Genomic DNA, 5042 nt, shown 5'->3' on the forward strand with positions numbered 1-5042 from the left:
GTCGTTTTCTGTACAGTGTTGTTAACAACCTACCACTAAAGTCGTTTTCTGTTCAGTGTGTTGTTTACAACCTACCACTTAAGTCGTTTTCTGTACAGTGTGTTGTTTACAACCTACCACTTCAGTTGTTTTCTGTTCAGTGTGTTGTTAACAACCTACCACTTAAGTCGTTTTCTGTACAGTGTGTTGTTTACAACCTACCACTAAAGTCGTTTTCTGTTCAGTGTGTTGTTTCCAAACCTACCACTAAAGTTGTTTTCTGTACAGTGTGTTGTTTATAACCTACCACTAAAGTCGTTTTCTGTACAGAGTGTTGTTTCTAAACCTACCACTAAAGTCGTTCTCTGTACAGAGTGTTGTTTCCGAACCTACCACTAAAGTTGTTTGCTGTACAGAGCGTTGATTCCAACCCATCCACTAAAGTTGTTTTCTGTACAGAGTGTTGTTTCCAAACCTACCACTAAAGTTGTTTTTTGTACAGAGTGTTGTTTCCAAACCTACCACTAAAGTCGTTTTCTGTACAGTGTGTTGTTTCCAAACCTACCACTGCAGTCGTTTTCTGTACAGAGTGTTGTTTCCAAACCTACCACTAAAGTTTTTTTCTGTACAGAGTGTTGTTTCTAAACCTACGACTAAAGTTGTTTTCTGTTCAGAGTGTTGTTTCCAAACCTACCACTTAAGTCGTTTTCTGTTGTGTGATGTTTATAAACCTACCACTTAAGTCGTTTTCTGTACAGAGTGTTGTTTCCAAACCAACCACTTAAGTCGTTTTCTGTTGTGTGTTGTTTCCAAACCTATCACTAAAATCGTTTTCTGTTGCGTGATGTTTCTAAACCTGAACGAATGAAGATAGTGTTCCCAGAAGTTATCAAAATCAGTCATAATATCTCCCAAGCAAAACAAAAAAACATTGTGACGTTTAGACCACGAATTTAGATATTGCATCAAAAGTAACAATTTTTTATATTAGAATTTCCAGAACCATCTTTCACAACAAGCAAACCAGCGTGCTGCAGCGGTTTCCAGCCCTTAGTTGACACGTACGAGGAGCTATGGTATTGCGGCGATGGCCCCTTAAGAAAAGTATGTCCAAAAACATATTTCTGCTGCAATGATGCAGCAGGCAGGTGGGCAGTGTGTTGTCCTGAATAAACGGGTACGTATTAAAACATTACAGTGTAAAATATTTGTAAGTTATATATACAAGTACTTAGTACGGTATTTTTGGAATTGTGCATTAGGCAATTGTTAAAGGGCTATGCATTGAATACACGACGACCAAAAGGCACACAACAATTATTTTAGATAAACGAAGATAAATGTCCTCACAATATATATATTCCAAATCAATTACTTTACTGTGCCTTTTCCAGAAAACTAATGAATTCCACGGGGAAATATATCGTGAATTTAAGGAAAAGAAGTTGGAACCTTTATGTTGTTATTTTTGGAATTCTAGAGACGGTTAGATGTACGAATATTGTGCAAGTAAGATTAAACATTTATAATATCAAAATGTGTAATTTAATGTCAGACCTTTAGTCCCACTCCGTATCAACAATACCTGAGAATATCCGTATTTCCCCCAAATCTTTGTTTTATATGAAAATTCTACATAAAATACTAATATGATAAAATGTAATCTTTAAATACAAGTTTGTTATTAAAAGGTTGAGAAATTAAATGTGATACTTTTATTGTTTTATTATCACTACCGGAGTTCTCAATGTGATGACGTGGCATTACTTGGATTCGACTTAGATTTACATAGCGGACGTCATCGATGGCACAGAAAACGCTTACCCTTCCGGAACACCCTGTCTTATTCTCCTTGTACTATTTCAAAGGTCATTTTCTTTTTTGAATTCGAATTCAAGTTTTGTTAACACTCCGGTATTTTATTGTTTTTCCTTCATACTTTTCAGTATATGGGGCTGCCCCTGCCGGGTACACAGCCTTGAGACTTGAGACTGTCTGTTGGCCTGTTGATCCAGCCTGTGTACAAATGCGTTACGAAAAGTTCCACGCGTTTATGGTACAGAGGCTGTGACATCAAACATTTCTTATATTAATCTTGTTTTCTTATATGGAATTTTGGCAAAAGGAGAATATGAGAAAATAAAAAAACACAAAGAAAATTGTATGTCCGTGTGCTCGTTTTTTCGTTATGTTTGTATCTCGGAAATTTAAATCATGTTACCCCTACCCCCATTAGTATAGGGGATGATTTAGGGGGGTTTGCACTGGTTGACTTCAGGTGACGTCATATGTTTACCTGTGTTATTTTTCTTTCTTTTGGTATGTTGGTATGATATTGGTTGTTGAATAAATAAGTAGCAAAATACCAATCTTGTACAATTTTCCACTTTGTGATTTTTTTATAAAACCTGTAAACATTTTTTGAAAGTAATGGGCATCTAGTATTTTTATACATTTTTCACTACTGCGTCCGTGGTCCGTTCGTCCGTCATTCCGTCCGTCCTTTAATAATTCTTGTTAGCGCTATTTCTCAGAAAGTACCAAAGGGATATTTCTCAAACTTCACATGAAGGTTTCCCTTGGTCTCTAGTTATGCATATCCAACTTTGATACTGATCGAAAAACCAAGATGGCCGATAGGCGCCATCTTTAATTTATTGAGTCACAGTTTGTAAGCACTATTTCTCAAAAATAACCCCATGGATCTTTCTCATATTTCGCATTAATACTTCCCATGGTGACTATTTATGCATATTGATATTTGACACTGATCGGATAAAAACTTGGATTTTGACAGTGAAGGTTTGTTATCACTATTTCCCTTAGTCCTAGATTGATCTTTTGAAGTTTGATATGTACGTTTCCCTTGGTCTTTAGTTGTGCATGTTTCCTTTTAAGACCGATCGGATCAGCAATATGGCTGACTGGCGGCCATCTTGTACTTTGACAATGAATGTTTGTTATCGCTATTTCTAAGAAAGTACTAGATGGATCTTTCTCACATTTGTTACGTAGGTTCCCCTTGGTTATTTATTATGCACGTTTAATTCTGTGACAGATGGAATAAACGAAATTGTTGACAGGTGGCCATCTTGATTTTGACGGTTAAAATTTGTTATTGCTCATAAAAGCATTAAAGAGAAAAGCTGGCTACAATGAGTTATCGATGGTACACTGTTTAATATGGGTTATTTACAGTTTTCATAATAAATGATAAACAACCTGGGGGACCCGTTACCATTTTCTGTCATCATTACATTACACGAGATTGGAATCAAGATAGCCCTGGCATGCCAAACAGGAAAACTCCAAAATAGGATGACTCCAAAAAACAGAATGACTCCAAAAAACAGAAGGACTCCAAAAAACAGGATGACTCCAAAACCAGGACGACTCCAAAAACCAGAATGACTCCAGAAACAGGATGACTCCAAAATACCAAATAACACCATACACGTGTATCAGCCCGTTCAGCTCGTTCAGCATGAAAAAACTGATGACAAAAATCTATTTTGACGTTAAAATATCGATAAATTAATAAAAAAATACTTAATTTGTTTGAAAAAAAGGGAAACAACCTTAATTTGTTAGAAAAATATTTAAAAAAAAATTAAATTTTTTCTACATTTACGTTGAAATTTTGAAAAGTTCAAGTAAAAAACATCAAAAAGGATAACTCCAATAAACAGGATGTCTCCAAAAACAGTACGACTCCAAAAAACAGAATGACTCCAAAAACAGATCAAATCACGCCATACACGCGTATCAGCTCGTTCAGCCTGTAAGATGTCTTTTTCGTTAAAATATCAATATGTTAATAAAAAAATACTTTATTTGTTAAAAAAAAAAAGGGAAAATACTTGTCAGAAAAATATTAATAAACCTCAAAAAAATACATTTTCGTTGGAAAGCAGAATATTTCAAGTAAAAGACATCAAAATGGATAACTCCAAAAAAATAAGATGACTTGAAAAACAGGACGACTCCAAAAAACAGAATGAATCCAAAACAGGACGACTCCAAAAAAACAAAATGACTTAAAATTTCCGGATATATTACTGTCTTTCCAATTTCGTTTAACAAGTTTGCACTTTTCACTTCTGGTTATGACGTCATCAAAACCAACCCGTTAGTCCAAATACACACTCTACAGTCATGCAAAAACTCGATGACGTCGTCAAAGTTCTAACGAAAGCCAAAACACTCGATGACGTCGTCAAAACCAACCCGTCAGCCAAAAGACACACTCTAGTCATGCAAAAAATCGATGACTTCGTCAAACATCTATATGTTTATATTTGAACAATATGATAAAAATAAAATGTTAAAAAAAATCGGCAGCGGATAAAAAGACCGGAACATATTACATCTATGCTCGGTTACTGCTTCCGCAGTCCAGACAAAAAGTGTCCCGTTCACCCGAAATTACGATTATGCTTATTAGAAATAGAAGGACCGGTTAAAATCGTACACTTTACACTTCAATATCTCGGCATTGAGCTGACCGATTTTTACTAATTTCGCGCAGGGTACACTTTAAGGGGGTATTTGTAAACAGGCTTGTAAGCACTTGTTGTCCATCTTATACATTACGCTAGACTAAACTACCTTTATCACCCAATAGTCTATATAAATTATAATTAGTCATTTTTGACTGTTTCTGGCCTTTTGTCCAATTTCTGCTGTATTTGTCCAATTTCGGCTGTAGGGGTGAAACAGTCAAAACTGTTTTCCCGGTCAGAGCGAACTGTTACCCGGCGCGAATTCGATGCGCAGAAATCCCCCCTCGAGAGCCCGTTCAAGCGTTGCGGTGACCGCAACTCAGTGTTGAAGCAATGGCAATATTGCATGCAGCATTGATACTAATTTTTATTTGGTAATAAAACAATTGTTTCATGGTTATTTTGGGAACAGCCAAAACTATCAACCCTCGGTAGGGGGAATCCCTGTGGAACTGTTTGCCCTTGGCCTAGCGGCCTCGGGCAAACAGTTCCCCAGGGCTTCCCCCTACCTCGGGATGATAGTTTTGACTGTTCCCCAAATAGCCATGAAACAATTGTATA

At 36.4% G+C, this 5042-nt stretch overlaps 1 long non-coding RNA gene across 1 annotated transcript; it reads left to right on the plus strand.

The window, feature by feature from the left end:
* The first annotated feature begins 984 nt into the window (after positions 1 to 984).
* Positions 985 to 2143, plus strand: LOC110446962. The gene is made up of 2 exons (XR_002462528.1): positions 985 to 1156; positions 1926 to 2143. It is a non-coding gene; the product is annotated as an uncharacterized LOC110446962 (long non-coding RNA).
* Positions 2144 to 5042: the final 2899 nt, after the last annotated feature.

Source organism: Mizuhopecten yessoensis, unplaced genomic scaffold, assembly GCF_002113885.1.
Source record: "Mizuhopecten yessoensis strain PY_sf001 unplaced genomic scaffold, ASM211388v2 scaffold3091, whole genome shotgun sequence".
Taxonomy (NCBI): domain Eukaryota; kingdom Metazoa; phylum Mollusca; class Bivalvia; order Pectinida; family Pectinidae; genus Mizuhopecten; species Mizuhopecten yessoensis.